We start from the raw sequence: 24,817 nt of genomic DNA, 5'->3' as shown, positions 1-24,817 counted from the left end.
TTATGCTTAAAATCAGCTCTATGTGAACAACCACCTTCTTTATCATCACCTTTTTGCAGCTTATCCTTCTTCTAGCATGTAGGCAAATACTGGACAACTATGAAGTAAGTGTAACAAAGCATGTTTGAATTGACACTTTGTCGTACATTTCAGAATGTAATTCTTGAAATAAACAGGCATTTTTACAATAAAGCAGCATCTAAAATTACAGCTCTAATCTATTTTAAATGCATACAAGAGGCATATAATCTGAAAATATTTAAATTTGGCGAAAAAAAAACAAGACATATTTTTTGTTTTTATAAGCCTGATGTCTAAATTGGAGAAAGGCAGGAGCTTGACTGACATCATCGCTTCCAGGCCTGGCGTTTTAAGCACGGTTAAGGTATACAGCAGGTAAAATGTCAATTAGGAAGGCCTGCCCTGATAACTCAACTCCCAGTCCACTTGTTCTTGGTCATTAATATTTATTTGAGCGACGTGCGCCGACGTTACCGATTCCTGACATACAGACTGGAGCTGCGGTGTCCCTGCAGCTTAACGGAAGCGTCCGCCGCTGTCACACACTTCAGTCAGACACCCGACACACACATGCTGCCTCCTCTACACAGAGTTGTTTCAGAGCATTTTAATGGGAAATTAAAGGCCTTTCTGGTGTGTGTGTGTGTGTGTGTGTGGGTGTGTGTGTGTGTGTGTGTGCGGGGGTCTCCAGGACAGGAATAGGATCGGTGACAGAGGATAAATCAGGATCTTTGTCTTGACAGGATGCTGCTGTCTCCTTTTACCCCGGGCACATGCATGCACATGAGTGTAGATGTGATGTCCTGAGACAATAGAGTGCGATCAAGGACTTAGTCTGCTACAATTTCTCTCCTGGGCTCAAATTGCTGTGCCAGACTGGCAGTTTTATGTCGGTCTGTATTTGACTGGTTGCTGTCCTTTTTATAATTTACACAGATCAGCTGCTGAATGTGAACTGACTCATTCTTGTATGACAATAAATCTTGTTTGCATTAAATCCATCGTATTTGTTAGGTTCTAATCTGGCATAAAATGCTTTTGATGAAGAGGAGAAATACGAACCAGGATGAAAAAGAGGAAATGCATTTTGTTTTGGAGCGTAGACGGACGGCGAGCATGTTCTTGTTCTCCTGTCAGGTCATGCAGCGCCGTCTGCAGGATCGTTCTTTGATGCAGATTAATTTTATTCAGATGCTTCAACTTAAACCACAAAAGAGAGAGATTATTGTTTTTCTGCTGGCTGTCAGATCGGGCATCCCTGCTTTTAGTTCCGTCTTTGTTTGCACTGTTAATTAAAGGTGGCATTCTGAATCTAAACATCCTTTAGGAATCTCCAGCCATGCTGTTCTATCACTAAGAGAGTTTCTCATGTTTTCCTGTTTGACTGATGTGATAAACTTCTAGTAGACAGCTGCCTTTTTGAATTGGTTAGGTTAGTGAATTTTTAGTGTGTGTTCAGAGACTCTTACTTTTTTCTTTTTATTCATTTTCTTTTCTCTATTTTCTGTTTTTTTTTCTTTATTCACTTTTTTTCCTTTATTGTTTATTTATTTTTCATTTTTTTATCTTTACTTTTTTTCCTTGTTTTCTGGCTACATATTTTAACATGAACCTGCTCAGTTCTGTTTAAAGTATCCAAATGTATACAGTATGTCATAAATACCAATCACACTCTGAGAAATATGTGCAGACTGACAAATCAGTATTTAATGAGGTGGGGTTTTTCATAACTTAAGATGAATCCTTTATTACACCATCAGTTGGTAATTTCCATTGTGCAAATGCAAATACAAACAAAATGAATGCATGAAAAACATTAAATTGAAAAGGAAAAAAAAAAAAGCTTCGATTTTTTTATTTGAAAACCAATGTAAAAACATTAACTGGTAAAAAAAAAAAAAACATTAAGCCAAACACAGAACTTCCTTGATGGACAAACACAGAGTCATCCCTGCTAGAAGTAAAGATTTTTATTCTTGAAGGTGCTAACGTTGCCCTTTTCTGGGGGAGCATTAGCTACAATTCATGTAGGGAACACAGTGAACATGAAGGTTCCCTGGTTGATAGGGGTGAAAAACCAGCATGGCATTTCACCCTTAACACATCATTTCCTCAGTGAAACATGGTGGTGGCAGAGTCATGCTGAGGAGACACTCTGCAAGCACTTGTTTCCGGTATGCCTGGCCCCTGACGATTTATGTTATTTCGATCGTTGTAACTGTTGTCGCAAATTTTCAATGTACCTATATTTCTATAATTTTTTTATGCAGTAGTTAAAGTAATAATCTCAATTAGGCAGTTACCTAAAGGCAAAACATTTTTTTATTTATTTATAAATGATCATAAGCTTAAGAGTCAATGGGTTAAAGTGTTGCAGTGTCCCATTTAAAGTGCGCAACTAATTTCAAATAAGACATTTTAAAACAGAAATGTTTTTTCACAGTTGCTCTTCATCACTTCCTAAAGAGTTTAAGATGATTAAGAAATTGCAAAAAATGTCAGCCTAACAACTAATCGGATTAATCGAGATTAATTGATTATCCTACTTATTACTTATCATTAAATGGAGTATGGAGACTGTAAAACATGGCTTTAGCTGTCAGAGCAACCCACTTAGAGCAGTAATTATACCAAAATCGTAAAAAAAGATCAAATAAAATATCAAAACATTCTCCATTTAAGATAAAAAAAAATAAAAATTCGTCTGTCAACATGCTCCATCCAGAACTCGAGGGGAAACTTTTAGTTTAAGTTCATAAAAGGTCTTTTTTGAGGAGCTTTTTGCAATCAGATTATTTATAGATTTATTGAAAAAATATATACGAGATTAATCGATTTGCAAAATAATCTTTAGTTGCAACCCTACTGAAATGCGGCGATCAGTTCATCTCTTAATCTTTTCTTAATATTTCTGTCTGCATTCATTTATTTGTTTATGACAAAACAAGACTGCCTAGAGCTTTTATTTACTCCAGTGGAGGCAGCATCACATTGGTGAGCATCAGTCGCCTTCCTCCTCCTTCTCTATGTTGGTATTTAAAAAAAAATATCCTGCAACCTCAGAAACCAGTAAAAATATTCCAAACTAAACCCGAGCAGACTGTTTCTTCAGTACAATGAGAAGTGCGCCGCCGACTGAGGCCACCCAACAGAGTAAATGTCTGCTAGGTATTATCGCCCGGGGCATAACTCACCTTCGCCATCAGTCATGCCATCAGGGCAGCCATAAGTGGAAACACGCACACGTGTGAGATGACAAATGCAAACAAACACAACTGCCAGCGTGCACGATGGGAAACACACTTAAGTCGCCGACACGGGCTCTGCAACAATCAATGAATCTGCCATCAGGCCTGAGTTATGACACAGAGAGTGTGGGCATTCCCTCTGTGAAAATATTTAGCCCTAAAATGTAGATGTAATTAATGGATTGTGTAAAGAGGTGAAGCAATTGATGCGTTTCTGACAAGGAGTCAGATCTGAGCCTTTGCCCTCGTAGATTGTTGCTGAAACACACACAGCAGCTTCTCCTCATAAACAGCGCTGATAAAGTGTCTCCCGGTGAGTGTGTGTTTGCAGAGTAAATCAGTGGTGTTGGAGGTTCAGGTGCAAGGCGGGATGCTGTGGTGTGGGGGTGTCCGAGTGTCTGCTGCCTGTAGATAATGATGTGATTGCAGCAACGAGCCGAGCTGGGTGTACTTCGCCACCGTCCATTATGATGTACACAACCCCCCACCCCACCCACCTCAAAGCAACCCCCAGCCACCGAGGGGGCAGAGTGAAGGTGAGCCTGTCATATCGATCTTTTTAGTGCTAAAATATGAGCCACTTTACTCTGCTCCCCGGCGCAGTGATGTGAAAAATAATAACTCGAACCCAAATTAAAAATATTGATCGCTTAGAAGGTGTTGAGAGCAAATAAACACCCTGTGAAAGATTTTTATCCCCTTCTGTCCTGCGTCCAGCTTGTCCTGGCATGCCCAGTGGAAGAAACAGAGTCAGGGAGGAGTGACTACATGGCCTTTGCAATACCATTCTTATCTCTAACTTTTTCACATTTCCTCACAGCCTCAAACTCTCATGGTCTTATTAAGATTTTACATAATAAAACAACATCATCATGGAGGAACCTTAAAGTGTTCTTTTTTATACTGAAATCTGAAAACTACAATAGAAAATCTCTTTATTGTTCTACAATGGTGAAATTGTGCAATGTTGACCTTAGAAAAGTGCATAAAAATAACAGAATAATAAGAAACTAAACAATAAAATTCAGTTTTACAATTAAAATACTGTGTATCTGGAGAATAAATAATCAATAAACAGCTGTGGACATTTTTACAGTAATGGATACGTGAAAATAGCATCAACCAGAGATGTGCAGATTATGTGCAGCATGTTATTTAACTGCCTAAGACAGAAACTGTGCAAAAATCAGCATGAATGTATCAACTTATTCAGGTTGTTGGAAACAGTGATGGTTCTAAAGTCTTATAGCTAGCGGGAGGAAGGATCTGTCATAATGCTTCCTGGTGCATTTAGGGTGCAGCGGTCTGTCAATGAAGGAGCTTTCCCGCAATAGCTTCATGCATGTATTCAGCTTCATGCATGGGGTGGGAGACAAGTATGGCCTACCTTTGTAAATATTTCGCCCAGTATTTGATAGGGCTACCTTTGACAATTACAGCTGGAAGTGTTTTAGAATATTGTTAAGAGGACGGAAAATTCAACCTGTAGATCTTTGAAAACTAGAGCAGCATCATTCAACTGTAAACACAGAGTCCTAATTTGATCCAGATGTGGAGAGAAAGGAGAGTCAATATGGAAGAAGTCCACTTTTTTTTTTTTTTTTTTTTAGAGCATACTCATCCATGTGGAGATGCAACAATATTTCTTTAGGATTACAATCAAAGCAGATGCTTGTTTGATGGAGAAGGAGAACAACTATTTCATTTTGGTGCAGAAGTGGTTAGTTATAGCCTCCAATATAACAAAGTGAATTATCAACAAGTTGTATCCAAACTGTGGAAGCAAACTGGTGTATAAAGCATTTGTCAGACTTAATGATGCTAATACACATTTTTTTCTAAAATGTAAATTTATATGGGTAATAGCTGACCAGATATTTTATTCTGGTACAGTTATATGCTTGGTTTATTTAACATAGCATTGTAACAGTAAAAAAGCGCATTCAGCGCGGCAAAGAACTCATGACCAAACCAGCTTTCATCTGGTTTGGTCTGCCGGCTTCCGTAGCGTCGTGATCGCGCATGTGCGCGCTTTCAGGAAATCCTATACACTACTGTTTATGCTCTAAAAACATTCTAAATGACTTCGTTTCGAGTAAATTCTGGATGCTACCCACTCAGGACACTTGGAATACATTGGACGAGCAGTATGGAGGAATATTGAAACGTTTTTTGTGGACTTTTATGGACCTTTCTGCCTCGGGCGCTGGGCACCTCCATTATTTGAATGTCAGCAGACGGCAAGAAGCCTCCCAGATCTCCAGATGCATTTGAGATATCAAAAAGGTACTCCAGAGTGTTGTTCAGCATGGGGGTGAGTAGAAAATGAAGGCTAATCATGTTTTGGGTGTACTATTCCTTTAACAACAGAGCTTAACTAAGTGGAATACTTCCTTTGGCCTTTAGGGACACACCATCCTGGAGAGAAATATCAGCTGTGCTGCTGCCATCAACACCTTTGTTTATAGATGTTGGAGGTCGGCCTGTTTTTTCCAGTGTCCTGTTTCTCTGACTGTGACTGGCTGGATGTGCTCTCTTCATCCTCTGACATGGGAGTTGGCTCGAAGCTCGTCTGCCTGGCTGTGTGTTTCCTGGACGGGGCCGCCTTTTACAGTTGCTTTTACATCTCTGTTTCTGTCTCCTTGAACCCCAGTCAGCCTCAGCAGATGGCCGCTCACACTGAGCCTGGTTCTGCTGGAGGTTTCTTCCTGTTTAAAGGGAGTTTTTCCTCTCCACTGTCGCTACAAGTATGCTTAGTGTGAGGGATTGCATCGAGTCAATGAGTCGATGCAATGTTTTCCTTAGATAGAAACCTCAATTGAAAAATCTATTTAACTGTATGATCTAGTGACTGTAGAGTGCCTTGAGATGACGTGTTGTGAATTGGTGCTATATAAATAAACTGAATTGAATAGAATTTAGAGGGAGTAAACCTGGAAACACCCGTCAAGCACACCCTGGTGGCTAAAAGTTACACAGTGTTGCTTTAACTTCTGCCTCTGTTGTTTTGATATTTCTGCATGTTATTGTGATTTAACCTCAATTTATTTGCTTTGTTTATCTTGGATACAAACCACTTTATTTGACGACATAAACCCATGATGCAGGACAAAGTTAATTAAGTTTGAGGTAGAATTTCTGATTAACCTATTGCTTTTAGTCTTTTCATTACGTTTCACTCTCAGTCAGAATCAATTAAAGCAGCTTCAGATAATAAATCATAAAAGGCATAAGGAGACATTTTGGTTGCTTACAACCTAGTTATTATTAACTGTGGTTTTGGAAATTTAACATCATGTAGGAAGCATGACCTTTGGTTGCAATATTTGACATCTAAACCATGACCTAGTTTTGGCTCCATTCTATGGCCTGTTGTTCTGCCTGTTTCCGAACATTCAGCGCAATCTAATGTTTCTTCCATTTGCTGCATTTAGGGCTCCTATCTTCCCATCACCGTCCCTTTGTCCGCTTAAGTAAACTACTTCAGCACCATGATGCTGCCACCACCGTGTTTAAGCATAGGAAAGATGTAGTTCTTAGTTAATCCAGTAGGATTTACTAGAATGTTGTGCGTACACTGCAAAAAGGACTATCAGTTCATTAACAAGGCGGCGTCTCTCCATTTTGCTTCTCACTCATCCAAATTACTGCTCTGTAGTTTCCAAACACAAATCAACAAGCTAAGTCTTTTTAGCTTCTCTCTTACACTGATTGATTGCAATTTGACATCCCGATCTGGCATTAGCTTCGCTCTATTCAAGGTCCAACTCTTCCTCACAAGCCATCATTTTTGTCCACATTGCAGCCTGATGTTTTTTTTTTTTTTTATGCTCCTCTATCTTAACAGATGAGCTGACACAAGGGCCATCAAACAGGTGGGAAAACAATTGCCACAAGGTTAATTTTATTGCTTGCTCCATGCATTTGTGAGCAGGCGGGAGGTGTCCTCTGCCCAGACCCTGATGGATGGCCGCACCGAGCGGGCAGGAATGAAAATGAGAGGGGAGAGGCCAGCAATGCGAAGGCAGAGTGCCGCCGCTCCCACCCGAAATTGAAATTTTTTCTGACATGCTCAGAATTGCTATTCTGACATATATGAGAGGAGATGTTTAATTTAGTTTGATGGGGAGAGCCGTCGTGTGTCCCACTTGATTGTGTTTTACAACGTTCTCTTTAGCTCATATGTCTGGAGAAGGTTAATATCCACCCAGCCTAAAAGGCACATGTCAAATATTACAAGCTGCAGGAATATAAACTAATCAGTGTGTCCAAATGCTGTCGCAATACCGGGCTGTCCTGGTCGCCATTTTTATTGGTCGTCCGTTTTGTTTTTTGTTTTTTACCCGGACAGGTGGACTCGTTCTGTGATGCAGAATAACACATATCAATGTCAATGAGGATTTGAGTCAGGCATGAGGAGGATCACATGCTGCCTGTTGACATCAGTGAAAGTAAGCAGGAGCGGAGCTGGCGATATCTCCTCTTCTCCACTTGAGCCGGCCCTCCTGCTGAAAGCTCACTTCTGTCCACTGGCTTTGGGCCCTCGCTTTATTTAGAGTGTGATTGTGGGTTGTTCTCTGCGCAGACACATACATGTCTATGTGGCATTGGCGAATACTGGGCTATATCTGGACAGTTCTTTGTCTATACGCATCGATTTGTCCTCCACCACCAGCTCTAGCTGCTTCATCTGCATGACCCATCTGATCCCAGCACTCAGGGGCTATTATGTTCCCATTAGCTGATCTCTTAGCCTTTATTTCATGAATTCCTCTGACTGTTTAGAGCTTTCTCAGCTCTTGCAGACTCTCTCCTGCCATCCATCAGAAGTCTTCAATTCAGAAGAAATTTTCACTGTAGGATCATAGCCTCAGGACTCTTCACAACAAAATGACGATGAAAGTGGATCCCAATTCAACACTTATCTCAAAGATTTCCAATGTCCATCATGTTACCGGTTAGTGATCTGATCTCGAAAAAAGCAGAATGTGATGATAATGATGAGCCTCTTTTTGTTGGTTATTAAAGCTTTGAATGATCAGGAACCATTTCTGTGGGCTTCAAAACTAATTATTTATCTAATCACTAAGGATTTCTGATTCCCAGATGCCAAGTTCAGCATTGCCCCAAACCTCTTCTGGGAGGGAATGTGCAAAGAGTCAGGGGGATCTGACCTTAATCACCCTCAGTGGAGTTCTCTAACTGCGATCAGTTACATTGATCAGAGCATACCGAAAACCTCCCACCCTTGACACCACCCGCCTAAATGAGCTGATAATTAATACGAGCTGGCTCCTGCTAACACCAGTCAACAGACACCATGTGATGGATTGGACAGCTTGGATGCTAACCAAGATGTTGCCTGGGCCTTTTTCTGGCCCTCTGGGTGTCCTTTATCCTGCCTGATCAGGGATGTATGATAGCACCCGCCTCGCTAATTAAGCACACACAGGTTGCCTTTGTTTTTTCAGACTCTAACTATTGGCATGTATTTACTAATTCATGGAGCTAAATGCTGATGACGGAGCTTTGCTTTGGTGCTTAAACGTTGAATCATGTATAGGTGGATTTTAATCATTAACATCTTCTAGAAAATTCTCATCATTCATCTGGAATGATTGCAGCATTTGCTAAGATGCTGCTGAATGATTTATGCTGCAGGCAGTCTGCTGTCACTAAGGTGGGTTGACGAGGTGTCGCCGAGTCGCTCCGTCTTTTGACAGCTGTTTACTTTGCACAGTGACGGACACTTCCATCACTAATCCATGCCCCCGGCATCAAGCCATCTTTTTAATCAGCGCTCTTCCTCTTTTTGTCAACATGTGACTCGTTAGCTTCTAATTAAGAGACATAGGTCTCTTCCTCAGTGTGAAATTCTGTTAGCTGCTTCGTTAGAGTGTCTGAGCGCTTCAAGGGTTAGTATGATCATTAGCAGTGACACTTTGTGAGCATTATCGCCGTTCTCAGTAGCTCTTTAGAACAATGAGTTACTCAGGCTATGACTTTATAAAAAAAAATGCTGGTTTTTATGAGCACAGTTTGAAAAAGCCTTTTTATGGCCATGCATGTTGATTCAACAATCTGAGTGATTTTTCTAGCTGTGAATGCCTTTTAAATTAGCAACTGGCAGCAGCTCAGCTTTATGTCCATTCAAATCAGTCTGTGTTATGTTTCTAAACCAAAACTGCTATCTAAAAAAAAAAAAACATACAGACACACTTTATAGTTTTTCGAAGAAAACACCTTAATTTTCCCAAAAGCTTTTAGATAAACATTAAGGGACGGAGGAAACAAAAGTAAAAGGTTTATGGAAGGTTAGCATTAATCCCACCGGGAGTGAAACTAACAAATGATTTCAGGTAAAACAAAATCTTTGATGGTTTTTGCCTGGAGTTCCTTTTTTGGACCTGGGTCACTCTTAAGCTGGGCGATTTTCGGGGCGATTTTCCAGCCGTGCGAGAATCTTTCGATCGGGCCGACTTTCAGCCTGATCGTGCGTCATGAGCCGTGTAGTGTACAGGGGGTTACAAGGGGCGATCAGCCTCTCACGACCACCTCCCGATCGGGAATTGTGAGGTCTAAAAAACTATAATGTGCGTCTGTGTGTTTTGTTTTGTTTCTGTTTTTTTAGATAGCAAACATGTTTGATTTTCTCCCGATTTGCCCACGAACAAACATCAAACATGTTTCATTTTCTCTCGACCGTCGTGGGCAAATCGCTCAAGGCGCATGCACAAAAAGTAATTTTTCTTTTTCTTCTTCCTCTCAGATGTAAACACAGCAGCATGGCAGGGATGCAATGAGTGAAATGCAGTTATGTCTGTAAAATTGACCGACCGTAGTAGCCACGTTTGCTCAGCCATGTCTTTTTTCCAAATACGTCGTCACCTTTTCTTTTTAGGGCTTTCAGCACAAAATTGCACAAAATGCCAAGGCAGCGTGTTTCACTATAGTGAGCTTATTATCCCTCTTCTATTTGTTTGGCTTCCAGATAGACGAATCAGAGCAGCTCTATCTCACTGCGGAGCTGAGTCCGACGTGGTTTTTAGTCATGCCGTGTGAGCAGGTAGATCGCATGAGAGCGTCGGGCCGAACATTAATCGTGAACTGTGAGCTCACACTGTACGACTAAACCCTGCGGTTAATCATACAGTATGAGCAGTACTGTAGCTGCATGCAAAACTGAAAAAAATGGCACAGTGTACACCCGGCTTTAGTAAGAGATATTGCCTCTTCTATAGTTAAATTCTGGATCAGGTTTCGGATGAAATTTTTTTGAACATTTAGTTCAGGGAGCATTTGGTTGTTATGCAACAGGACTTTGATCATGAACGGCACCAGCAAGTCCATCTCTTAATGGCTCAGAAAACGGGACCAACCTTTTGGATTTATTTAGGCATTGCATGGATTAAATCTGATGGTCAAGCTTTAAAATGGTCTAAAATAGGCTTTTTACACAAAAATCTTTAAGCTTTACTTGCATAAAAGTTCGGTGGATGAGTTATTACACATATAGGTGGCTTTGGACATGCACAGTTGGAAGTTATTTTTCAAGACCTCTGTTATTTTAAAAAACTCTCTGTAAATGAGCTTAGTTTTATTCTAACTTACATACTGAGGGAAAACGGTGGGAAAACAGGAAGAGTGAAATCCTTTGAGTGTGATTGGTTGTAATTTTGGTAAATTTGCTCTGATAGGAGTTAAACCTCAGCAGCTGCCGTTTGTGAGGCTGACGTATTAACGGCCAACAATGTAATCATTTCATTTCCCTTTCACTTCCGCATCACCTCACTTGAGACAGGACACACAGAGGGACAAGGTTAATGTTGGGTCTCATTCATTTCCCTCTAACAATGACTCCAAATAGCCTTTCAAAGGCAGAGCGCGGGAGGGAGATGAAAATAATCCAATCACACAATTACTGCTTGGTTTGATTCTATAGTTAAGTGCTTTTTTATTGTGTAACGTTACTTTTTTTTTTCCTTCTTCTTCTTCAACCTATCTCACCCCCCGCCCCCCCTGCTCTATTTACCCTGCCTCCCTCAGCAAGCGTTCTCTCCCTGCCACTTCTCATCTAATATGGCCATAATTGGGTTTGGTTGCACAAATCAGATTTGAACAATTGGGTTATCGTCCTCTGAAATTGGAGAGGTCTCTGGGCCGGCCAGGGTGGAGAGTTAATCTGCTTTTGTTAAGCTCTCTCTTTCTGGTTGCAACATTGTGCCGTGCCAGTTAAAGCAGTTTACCTGTCACTGTGGACACAGCTCACGAGTCCGACCTAAAAAAGCCCCCACCCAAACTGCTGGTGTGTACACGTCATACTCCTTAGTCCACCCTTTGCCTCTGTCAGGCAAATAATGACATTAGAATTGAGCATTAACTCGCTTAATTGCTTTAAAATCGTCGTTTTAATTTACACTGATATAGTATTGATCACCCAAGCAGAGATTAAGGCCCTCAATGGAGCGCTTGATGTGGAATTAAACAGGGCCGGGTTCTCCTGGGGCCCGCCTGGCCTGTCCTGCCGCAGCCAGAAGAGGAATGACATCCCTCCCCTAATGAACTGGTAGCATGCGCAGACATGAATTTCAGGCCCCGCAGGAGAAGCAGGGAAATAATGGGGTTTGGGGAGACATGGCGGGTTATTCATTCACTGCCATGCACCAATTCTCCTGTGATTCATCCCCAGGCCCTTTGGACCCCCGGTTCCTGTTTGCCAAGCACATTCAGGCTGCCTGACCTTTCTCCTGCCTAAGTGTATATAGATATCCCCTCCCTCCTCTGGGAACACCTTACCTCACAGAAGGTGTCATGTAGAGAGGGAGAGAGGTGCCGGGGGGGTGAGGAGGGTGACACATCTTCAACGAGCCTGCAGCCTGTAATCCAAACATCCCCCACAAAGGTGGAAGTGCCGGTTCGTGATTTCCCCTTTCATGGTGGCTCAGCCAGCCATCTGACGAGGATGCTTCCTCCTTGGGGCATTGATCTTCTCACATGAGCCCATCGTCACGCACAGATGGTTAAAATATGGGAGGAAATCGTAACATTAAATTCACCCGATTTCTCTGCGGTTTGATCAAATCCTGTGGCTCTTGTGCTAATCTCTGTCTTGTGAACTAATTAAGTCAGCACAACCTCTTGACTCTCGTCTCTAGTGAATGCACTCAAACAATCACATACTGCATAAGTACCTTAAACGACTTGATTTTGGAATGAGGGGTCCAATAAGAATGTTGTCTTAAGGTAATTTGTTATAAACCATAGTTAATTCTCTGTCTTCTAAGGGAGTCTCTTGGAGGATTGTTTCTAATATACTCATATAGTATCAAGGCAGATCAGCGTAAGCTAACAAGTCTTTGTGTATTTTTCTTTTTTCTTTTCAATTATGCCACCCAGTGTGACCAAAGAAGAAGGAGAGGATGAGATGTAAAAGCAGCAAATTTGAATAGAGGAAGGAAAGGTAGAGGGGAAAACAAAGTCGAAGAGGAAGATCGAAGAAGGAATAATTTGAAAAGACTTTGCGAAGTGGTGAAGAGGTGTAAAGATCATCAGAAAATCAAGATAACCGGATAATTCTGAAATCTCTAGTCTAAACTATGGAGAGACAAAAATTCTTTTGTCCAAAGATGCTCCACATTTAGTCTGACTGAGCTTAAGCTAGCTTGCAACAAATAGTTTTTAAAAAATGTATCTCAATTTGTAAGCTGACAGTGGGAAAGACCTGCACCTGTGGTCAGGCCAGCCTTGGCAGGGCCTGACCACAGGTGTGTTCTAATGTCATATCTTTAAATAAATTAAAATTATAAACTGAAGTCTTGATTGATCAATTAGTATAATAATGAAATTTAATAATCTAATAAAACTTTGAATCATGCATAAAAAAATACGTTTCTGAATAACTTTTTTTTGCTTCCTGTGCTAAAGCATATGATGAAAGTCAGCTGCAGACCACCTTGAAAATCACTATGTTTGACTTTCTTGCAGCAAAAATTATTTCAATTTGTGTGGCAGAGAGAAAAGCATTTTCATTCTGTTTTAGGCTCAGGGCAATGAAGGAAAAAATGTATCCTATATTAACAAATAAGGTAGAAATAAAAATATATTATTTTTTAGTATTAAATTGTGACAAAGATACACATTATATTAATCCATGAAATTCAATTCATATTACATGTTGTCATTTACAAATAGTTATATACAACTTTTTAATATATTATATTTATTGTTGCATTATATTTATTATTGCATTGTTCCTATTTATAAACCAGTTCTTATAGTATATGTTTAGATTTAAGCTCTCTTCCTTCTTCAGCAGCTGAGTTGCTACTGCAGATTCTTCTTTGTATTCACTGCAGCTCATTTCCAGCCGGATTGTGCAGGTGCAGAGGTGAACATGCATCGTAGTCAAATCAGTCTAAAGCAAATTAGAAACATCATCGCCTCTAAACCATATTATTGGATTGATCCCAGTTATAACTTTGCAAACATAGCAAAGAAACTCAACTGCTCCCTTACACAAATATTTTAAAACTGTAAGCAGAAGCAGAAGATACAGTTTCTAAAGTGACGGAGAGGCTGCCTGACCCACAGCTGAGTGGCTGCATCTTTTACCCTCCCAACCTGTGCATTTTGGGCATTACTGGAGCAATCAGATATTGTAGGAGGAAATTAAAGGAAAAAGATTTTATAAAGCCTAAATATTAGGTATATGTTATTTACAAAGACTGTTTTTGCTGATTTTTTTTATTAGCTATTTATTGATAATTGGAGAGGCCTTTATGTTTAGTAAGTTGTATCAGCTCTATATACCTCAAGCCATGTTGGACATCTCTCCATTTTTTGACACAATTCTGTGGTCCAAGTCTAGCAGAGTGTCCAGAGTTTCTGGAAGCTTAAAGGCCTTGCTGCAGACTGACAGACTGGGGGACTGTTTGTGAGGTCCCTAATTGATTGCATTACATTACCTGCACACGGATGTCTGAAGGCGGAAGCCATCCTGACAATGAAGGCTAAACAAAAAAAGCTTTCCCTCTCTAGCGACTGACTCCCCGTGACGGATATCAAGATGCCTCCAATACACATAATGGACTTGGCACGGTCTGAGGGTGGCCAGGCTCGGGCCTTTCTACCCACTCTGTCATGCAATCATCTTATTCTAATGCTATTGCATTGTTTAGTCAACTGGGGCGTCCATTTACATCAAACCATAACCACACAGCCACACCGCAGGAGCACTTAATAGAATTAGCAGGTATTGTGCAGCACATTTTAAACACATAGACCATTTTAAATACACACACTCAGTCACCCTACCTCCCACTCTGGGCTGGGTTTGTTGTCAGATGTGGTATCACAAGCTCTGCATGCACAAGCCTCCGTCCCTCTTTATCTGTCATTACTCCACTCTCTCTCTGCCGTGGACAGTTTATTCACATCTTTAAATGTTCAGCCAATATCATTGCCATGTTCATGTTATGTACTGCATATTAATAGGTCATAAAGCTCATTTGTTCCATTATTGAATCCTTTTTCACTTGCTCTTCATTAGAAAATAGGAGGCCAAAGCTTTTAAGTGAAACAGCCGATTCATTATTGAGCTTGTAATTTCCCTAATCGGATTTTTAGGGAATGTTCGCTGCTCTGTTTATCCAGTCAGGTTATAAATAGAGAAACAAAAATGAAAGTGCCTGATGGCTTAGAGATTTGGAGTCATATGTCCCTTTTGCCTTTCACTGAAAGCTTTATGTTCCTCTTCAAGCTCTCATCTTATTGAGCTAATTGCTTTTCATATGCTCTTTGGTGGCATTAGACATCTATGGTGTTGTCTGTTGGAGCAGCAGCATATCTACAGCTGAGGGAAAGCAGTTAGATAAGCTCATCAGGGTGGCTGACTCTCGGCCCAGGATGCCCCCTCAGCCCAGTGTGGGAGGAGGGAAACAGGAGTACTGTAGCAAAGTAACATCATTGTGGACAGTGTCTCCCAACTATTCTCTGCTGCAAAATGCATCTGCAGAGCTGGAGAGCTCTACCTGTGACATCCTGCTGCGTCCTACATGCACAATGGTGCGTTATCGCAGATCCTTTCACCAACCTACTGTTAGAAGAACTATGTTTTTACATCTAATATTTCGGGGTGTAAATCACATCCATCGTGGCGACTCGATTCAGTATCGATTTCCTGACCCAACGATTCAATTATTTTCTATACTCAAGAATACACCACGATACGATACGATTCGATTCGATTAATTGGTTCATTTTTTTTCCACCTTACAGGCTAGACAATGTTTCAAATTGGAAATAAATCAATGAAAGCTGTAATATCGTTATGCATTTGTTTTTAGAAACAATAGCAAATAACAGAAGTAGAAAATCCAGAAACGTCCAGAGCAAATGGATAAAAATAGACCGCAGGAAAAAAAAAAACATGAATCGATACTCTTGCGGACTTATCGATGTATGGGATCGTTGGCTGTTGGATCGATGCATCGATACTAAACGATTATTATATACACCCCTATTAATATTATGTTTGCTTTATCATATATCTTGTCAATGATATGATTTCCTTGTACAAATAGTTAAAAAATTGTATTTAATTTTTAAATCACTGGCCTCATATGCACATTTTTCATCTAAGGTTGCTATCTCAATGACCCCGAAGCCTTTTTGTAAGCTGTAAGCCCCTTGTTATATAACCTCCACTTTCTGTTTCTATACATTGTGTTTCTATACAGTGTTAATCAACACGCTTCAATTTGCCTGTCACTTTCCTACTGGTAAATCTGAATCTTCCCCTCAGAGAGCCAATAAAAGCTGTTTCTATGCTTTTTTTTATGCCGTTCCCTTCCTCCTATTATTACCAGTTTTTCTAATTATAAGTTTGACTGGTGTAAAAAAGGCCATGTTATAGATTGAATTTCTCGTAGCCACCATGTTTTCTTAAACTATTACCAATATAAATTGGACGGAAGGTTTAGCTTCCTGTCTCAATAAATGCCGTTCTCCTTCTACTGTCCTTTGAACGATTGATTTTTGTTTCAGAAATTAAAGCAGATACAGTGAGGTTCAGGTGAGGTCAGAGCAAGATGGGCTATGGCAGGCGATGGGCGGAGCAAACATAAACACCAAACACGTTCCCACGAATTCTAGTTTCTGTCTGATGAATCTCGCTCTGCACGAGTTTGTGGGCGGAGCTTGCAGTCACACAGATGATGTATGATAGACCAAAATGCATCTGCTGCAGTATACCAAAGAATACAAAAATACTCACTCACCCGTACAATATTTGGTACATATTTCCTTCCTTCCTTACTTACTTAAATATCATGCATAGGAAGTGTCTCAAGCGTTCATTTTCATCTCACAGGTTATTCCTTGGCTTAAACACATCCTTTCTCTGTGACACCTAAAACTTTTATCAGCGGTGACATTTCGTTTTTATTATGTAAAAGCTGGTAAATCCTCTGTGTGACCCCTAGAACATACCAAAGTGATTTCTCATGAAGGTATGAAGCAAAGCATAACCATATTCCACTGAATAATGTCTCACAAGTGGGAACTAATCTAACACAAAGGGTGCCCCAGTCAGTCAGAGTTCCTGCTCCAGTTCAAGCCACAATGGCACCCTGTGTGCACCATGATGTGGCTAATTACCAGCTCATTAAAGAGCTCTCTAATTAGATCAGATCTTATGCTCTTTTACTTAAACTTAAGATCTTAATTTTAACAGCCTAATTACATTTTCCGATGTAGGAAAAAAAAAAATGTTTCAAAGCAATCCCTGGCCAAGTGGAAATGAGGCAATTCTGTAATGAGATCTAAATGTTATACGACTGTGTTTGGTAAACTTTTGGATCTGAGAAACAGGATAAGATTTTGTTGAATGACCCTATAGCATTCTATTGATAACTGTATGAATAATAGGCAGTTTTTAGCTGATAATGAAAACTTTGTCCTACAGGGAAAAATTGAATTCATTCCAAGGATTTCATCAGTGATAAAATGCCATTTTATAATATGCATCATTATATAACTACGCTATTTCTGAATATTGCTATAATGACATAAAATAGGATTTTTCTGCTGCTTTTTACCATTTCACAGTCCCAGATGCTTGCCATTATACTATTTTAACTACTGAATTCACAAGAAAGGATGACCCTTAAACATAGTATCCTACCAAGAATTGCACACGGGCAGCACTTTCTGATTTTAAGTGTCATGCAGCTGTAAATGAATCCCCTAAGTATGCCCAACTGTCCATCAAACTTGTGTGGAAATGTCGCTGTATTTTGTTCAAAAGGTTTCCCCTATCTTTCCCAAGATGATCCTGCCCACCTCAATTTATGCAGCTGCACTAACTATGCTCCTTAACTGCAGCAATACAATTCCCAGTCTGGTGGCAACAAAGAGACAGCAATACAGAAAAGTAGACTGAACCAAAACAGAAAAATCAGATGCAAGCTGAAAAAACATCTTATGATTTTATTTGACTAAATCTGAATTCAAGAGGTCTCAACTCTTTTTTTTAATGTTAATCTAATGCTATCCAGGGTAACAAGTGTTAAAAAAAAAAAAGACGCAATGTAAAATACCAGATTGATCCATATGCATACCGATCAAAAGACAAATTCATTGTGATGCAGTAAATTATCGAAGTAACTCATAACTAAACGGAAAATACCAATTAATACATCAGGTCTCTTTGTCATGGAATCTCATTTAGTAGTGAGAACCTACCACTTATCTTGGCCTACTACCAGTAAACACAGCCTACTGCTGCTCTGTGCCTGTAGTTTACACCATCACCCTCTATTCAGCTTAAATATCAGAGACTGATGCTGTCATCATAGACTAAAATATATCAAAATAGAATAAAATCACTGATATTGTATAAAAGTATGTAAGTATATATATTGATATTGAATTAGTGCCCAGCCTTAACTTTCTGCAGATTTATTTAGCAGCCATGCATCCTTTTCCTTAAGCTCCACAATTATGCAAACCACTCTGTCTATCAATAGCATCAAGTCTTAATAAAAAACACTTATTTTTTGGTTTTGTAACCTGGGAAAATCTGGAAATGTTTAAAGCCTATGAATACTTCTTTCTTTACATGCACCTGCTTTGTTAAACTAACTCAGATGAAGCAGATGTGTTGCAGACTTTACGTTGTGGTGTGTTGATGGACAATAAGGGGGCACCTGGCCATGGCGGAGCTCTCAAAAGGGGCTGAAGCAGGAGACCTGCTGCGGACATGCCTGCATGGGCCCCATCCAAATCCTCTTTTCCTCCCACGCTTCTTGTTTGTGGGTTGTTTACAGCATATCGGACTTGGGTTTGCTGCCACCTTTGCTCTTGGCACTGGACCCCTGGTCTCTCATTTCTTAAAGCTGTCCTTAAAGGAGGAGGTAGGTCGCGGGAAAAGTCCGGATGCAGATATTGTACGGATAAAAAGAAACATCTGCGCCTGAAAAGTCCCTCTTTTTTTTATTTATTATTATAATAATACAATAAGACGAAAAAGGCATGACATAATTTCTTGTTATCTAAAAGGCTGAGGCGGCATTTACATTTGCTTTTTATGCGGCGTCCATGTGCTCTCAGGGGCGATGCACTGGAGTATAACTAAGCTAGCATGGAGGATATCCAACCATTTAAATCAAGCCTCTGGGAATTTTACATAACACATCATTGGAGAGCATTGGTTTTTACATAAAGACAAAGAGGGCCACAAAGAGGCACCGGACGGGCGTCTTAGCCTGAGACGAGCCGCTGCATGTGCTCCGCAGACTCCTCTAAAGCTTCACGCTCCCGTGGTCACTGTTGTGCTCCGAGAACGCCTCTGCTCAGACCCAGACAGCACACAGACAGAAAGCTGCTTATTTTTTTTATACATCCCAGGGGGAAAAAAATGATTTTTCTGAACATAACCCCGAAACTGAACCCTCTGCTCCGACTGCTTCGCTTCATCTCTAGAGAAGAAACATTGAATCTCTGTCCACTGCGTCGCTGCAGGCCAGCATTCACTCTCCCTGCACCAGAAAGCTTGGAGCTGTCATATTTTATTGATGTTTCATGAGATAGCTCATGATCTACACGTGTTTTTGTCATTTAGGAAGAATTGTGTGTTTACTAAGGGAGGAGGAAAGGCTCTAGATGCAGAGAAATGGAGACCATCCTGATAAGTTTGTCTCACATGTGACAAAGTAATGCCACTAAGATGTTGCAAACTAATATATTTCAGTCCTAAAGTGCTGTTTCTCACTGGACAGCCAAGGATAACAGTTTGTCATTGCAAGGCCAACTGAGTGAGTCACAAGCAGCAACTAAACGGAGGCTGACTGATTCATGTTGCAGCTGACATCAGCGCTCTTTAACCCACCGTCCTCTGGGAGAATCAGCACTGATGTTTTTAAGAACAAATCAGATCCTCATATCATCAGGTGTTTTAGAGCTACTTTAATTATCAACTAAATTTAAATCCTTTTATTATGAAGGAACAGCATCCATACCACGGTTCCCCAGTACTGGTCCTTGAGGTCTGCTCTTCGGAAACTTTAAGATGTTTCCCTGCTTCAACACCTGAGTCAAATAATCAGGTCTTTAGCAGGACTTTAGAGAACATAAATGTATGCTGAAGAGGTTAATTAGCCATTTGTTTCAACGACGCATCTTAAAAGTGCAGAACGATGGACCTCAAGGACCATCATTTTGGAACCATGCTCAGATAATCCGGTTCTACCCCACAGTGGCACTTCCATCATCATCTATCATATGATCAATCGTCAAGCCATCGCACATCATCAAGGGGCAAAAGTTTGGAACTCCACCACGTCATAAAAGTCTCTCCGAAGATCCAAGAGGAATCCACTTCGTCCACTACCCTCTTTAGCAAGTCCAGGTATCTGTAACCTGCGACTCCAGAACCACAAGTGGGTCTTTGGGCCTTCCCTAATGACTTCTGTTTTAAAAGAGAAAGTAGCTATAATAAATCCAGTTTTTATTTCATTAAATATTTACTTTAAATTTCCAAGAAAAATTATTTCAACAGTAGTTGAAATATATTTTTTTATCTATTTTTCTTGCCATAGGTTGAGCCGGACATACACTTTCCTACCTTTTGCCCTTTTCGGGACCATTTTCCAGTCGTGCGAGAATTTTCGATCGGGCCGACTTTCAGCCTGATCGTGCGTTGTGTAGTGTACGGGGGTAACGAGGGGTGATCAGCCTCTCACGACAACCTCCCGATCAGAAATCATAAGGGTGGGAAAAGAAAAAAAATCAAAAACGTTTGACATTCAGTCTGCCGTCGTAAGGTGGTCATGGGGGAAATCGCTCAGTGGGTATGCGCAAATAAGGCCTCTTCTTCACAGAAGCATGGCAGGGGTGCAAGTGAAATGGTATACTTCCTGTAAAATTTATTGTAGTAGCTGCGTTTGCTAAGCGATGTCTTTATACAAATACTTTGTCGCCTTTTCTTATTAGGGCTTTCAGCACAAAATTGCACAAATTGCCGAGGCAGCGCGTTTCACTCTAGTGAGCTTCATCTTCCTCTTCTACTTGCTTGCCTTCTGGATAGACGAGTCAGAGTAACGCCATCCCACCGCAGAGCTGAGTCCGACGTGGCTTTTAGACGTACAGTGTGAGCAGTTAGCTCACATCAGAGCGTCGGGCCGCACAGCGTGAGAACATGCATCATGAGCTGTGGACTTTTAAACCCTGCGGTTTTGTCGTCAGTGTTAGTTGTAGCTGCGTGCAATAATTCATAATCCAAACAAATCAACATCCTGTAGAAGAAAATAATCCCATCCTTTTTATCCAAATCAGTTTTTTCTTTATTTTAAACCTCAATGAATTATAGATAATAGATGTTTGTCAAAATAATTCGTTTTCATTTTTAAAAAGGCAATTTAACAGGTGCAGCTCTTAACAAGTTCTTGGTTGCCGGATTAAATGCAAAAATAGCTCTTAGGATCGTTAAGGTTATAGACCCGTGTTCTAGTCAACAGTCCTGACCTTCTGAAATAAATGGTACCAGTGGGGTTGTAGTCGAGACCACACCAACCTTTAACAAGGATTACCGAGACCAAGACGAGGCCAAAACCAAGAACTATATGGTCTTGGTCTCTGCCTTTCAATGTGTTGGGCTTCGCCTTCCGTTGGTTTTGGCCTCTAAAGGTCTTGGACTTGTCTCTGTACGACTTGGTATCGGCTGGTGTGGCCTTGACTATAACTCTAAGGACCAGCAGTTTCCTTATTAATTTAAGATATTAAAAGATAGTTGTCGCCATCATCATTAGCTCTGAGCTTTAATTTGGTTCTTCGTAGACTAGAGTTTTGACATAAAAATGTTTATAAACCCTGTTAAGACAAATAAAATGAGATTATATAGGTTGTTTTTTAAGTCAACAAACTTTTTCAAACTTCTTATCAGGACTCCAGTAATCAGTTAAAGATATATTGCTTCCAGCCTCCCCACAGTCTGTATAATCCTAATTTAATCAATTCCTTCACAAATGAGACCGCATGAATAGGCACGTTATTGAATCAGATAAAAATATAGATTGATGAACAGTCCATGACAACATTAGCAGCCTTTCCAAAATGGCGGAATGAAGACAGGATAAAAATGAAAAGAAGAAGGAAAAAGAAAAATCAATGAGCTCAAGGAGCTGTCGTTTCCATGGAGCCTCCTCCGCTAATGGGAATGCTTTTATAGATGGGAAATTACAAGTTGAAATATTCTTTTTGATTATTGGACATCCATAGCCAAATATGATTTACATTAATGAGCATAAGTATATTAAAGACTTTGTATCCCCGACATCTAAAACAATTGAATAATGGGTTTGGCAAGCAAGCAGTGGCAGAGAATATAGGGAGGATGTAATGTCATTTTAATTACTAATGGGTATCTCAGTGGTACGGACTTTGATTTTTCATCTTTAGCAACAATCTAATAAGGCAAATATTCATCATCTTCATATCCCCTTTTAAAATGATGATTTTGTCGAGCCAGGACAGCATCGTCATTTAGAGAAAGCGAGTATTTATGCGAGCCCCCAAGATCAGCGGGTCATTTGAAGATTGCTTTTAGAAGGCTGTCTTCCTGCGAGGAAGGAAGAAAGGTCTTTTCATGGCCAGTCGCAGATGTCTGATACACTTAGTGCTGAGAAGTTGACCTTGTTAGCGAGCTAAATTTCTTCTCAGAACCTTTAATTTTCTTCATATTTCTCTTTGCTGTTATTTATGAATGGATGTTAAACGAAGTTTGGAGGTTGTGCATGCATCTTAATTTAATTGTGGACTGCTCGGCCTTGACCTGAGCTTCATCAAGGACCCAAACCATCTTAATAGAGGGTTGTGTAAACCAGTCGACTGAGAGATCTTTTAAAGCTCTCCTTTTCATAAACGTCTCCATTTAAACAGCAGCAATTTACCGCTCAATGACTTCTTTGTTGCTTTTAACATATAATCCCAGAGTTTTTCATACGCATGCAGATTTAGGTGTAAAGAAATCTTTTAATTGTAGAACACGTCACTTAAGGCAAAAGGTTATGTTGAAGTTTTGGAGAAATATTTCCTTTCTAGATGTTGCTTTCTACCCTACAAACCTACCTAACATGAACCTTTACCCTAACTTACCCTTACCTGACAAGCCAGACTGATAAGGTGTTTGACTTATCTTTGGTTCTACACATTGTTAATCTGGAACTCCTCTAATTTAATCTCCATCTATTTTCCTTCACGTTTATCCCAAGCGGGGTCATGAGGGATGCTGGTGCCTATCTCCAGCTGTCATGAGATGAGAGGCATCCTGGACAGGACGTCAGTCCATCGCAGGGGAACACAGAGACAAAAAGGACAAGCAATCATTCACACACTCATATCTAAGGAGACTTTAGAGAAGCAAATCAACCTAACGGTCATGTTTTTGTAATGTGGGAGGAAGCCGGAGTACCCAGAGAGAACCCACGCATGCTCTGGGAGAACATGCAAACTCCATGCAGAAAGACCCCGGGCTGGGAATTGAACCCCCTACCTTCTTGCTGCAAGGCATTAATTTAGTCTGCGTTAATTTAATCTGTTTAAGGGAAAAAGGGCCATTCAGCAAAACCTTCTGAGCCGATTGGGCCAAGTGCCCGCCTATCAGTGTTTGGTTTTAGCCTCATGAAAACAAATGAAATAGCAGCGGTGCCTTGAGGAACCTCACCAACTTATGCTTTTATGTTCTTCCTCTTCCATCGATGAAATTGTGGATCTTGACAAAAATAGATGTGACAGCAGCTACTTAGCGTAGGTTCCCCTGCGCTGAAATGTGCATTTTGCTTTGATTGTGGACTTTTTGTATCATTATACTGTAACGTAATTGGCCAATTCATTTTGGGGTTGGTGGATTGTTTTTTGTTTGTTAACATACAAATACAGCAAAAAATTAGCCTGCAGGCAAGGTAAAACCTACCTTAACCTAAATGAAATGATCACCATACCTCCAAAATGACACACTATTTAAAAAAAAAAATTGGGTCCACTGTATAAGGAAAAGACTTTGGTCTCCATAAGGCCTGCAGGTCCTCATGAGGTTAGTTAATATACCAGAAAAGCCTCTATAATAGATAAAATAAGCACCTTGTTCCTTAAAAAAATGGAAAATATTGGTAGTTAACTACTGTCTCTAAACAAGACTGCTTGAAAACCTTAAATATTGCAATCCCTCTTCAAAAACATCCATCCAAACTTTCCCTCTCCACCAGAGCATTTTTTTTTACAGTACCCTGTTCATTTGTTTACTCCTTGACAAATGCTCTGAAAATGCAGGCAGGTAATAAAATGCCAATTGTTACTGTAAAACTGTAAAGGAAAGATGCCATTAGTAAAACATTAATCCTCATATGCTGCACGCCTCTCAGTTTGCATCTTGCACATGTCCAGAGCTGCATGTAAAGTGCCCTTAATGTAATTTTGTTATAACTGTGAATTCATGGGTTCTGATTTCATATGCAAATAAATGCTTATTTTTTCCCGGCCATATTAATAGGTCGATATGTCCAGTCAAACCCCAGAGGTGCTGTTCCTGATCCTGTTTTAATCCTGTTTTTATGACCCAGTTAAATGATGCTGAAGTATTGGTAGTGTTTAAGTAAACATGCAGCTGGACTGAGCGTTTGCATGAATTATTCTCAATCATTTGGACCCTGGAGGCTTTTTTTTAAATAATAAAAGGAGAAATTAGTTCAGACATTTCATTTTTCTGTTAATGATTCCAACCATGATGTCCAGCATGCATTATATCTAAACTTGCATCACTTTTCATCCGTACAGCTTCATCAGAATACGTTTATTCAGAAGCTTCTCTTGCAAAAACGAGGTGCTATTACTGTATGTATCAAAGGTTTTTAACAAAGTTATCAAAGTCTTCCATCAGAATTAAGCTAAATCAGCCAATAATGAGATCAGAAGGGGAAAAAAAACAGGATTATATACAAGCTGCTTTAAAGTCTGAGTCATATCATGTACACTCGTATTCACTTTGTTTCTTCTTT

At 40.1% G+C, this 24,817-nt stretch overlaps 1 protein-coding gene across 1 annotated transcript in view; it reads left to right on the top strand.

Moving 5' to 3' along the window:
- LOC119792739 (inositol polyphosphate-5-phosphatase A-like) overlaps window positions 1-24,817 on the top strand; it is a 185,862-nt gene that overhangs the window by 74,582 nt on the left and 86,463 nt on the right. The gene's annotated exons all lie outside the window — the stretch shown is intronic.

Source organism: Cyprinodon tularosa, unplaced genomic scaffold (assembly GCF_016077235.1).
Source record: "Cyprinodon tularosa strain WSP-4 unplaced genomic scaffold, ASM1607723v1 ctg43, whole genome shotgun sequence".
NCBI classification, from domain to species: domain Eukaryota; kingdom Metazoa; phylum Chordata; class Actinopteri; order Cyprinodontiformes; family Cyprinodontidae; genus Cyprinodon; species Cyprinodon tularosa.
Note: the sequence above shows the minus strand (reverse complement) of the source record. Positions and strands in the feature narration are given on the sequence as shown.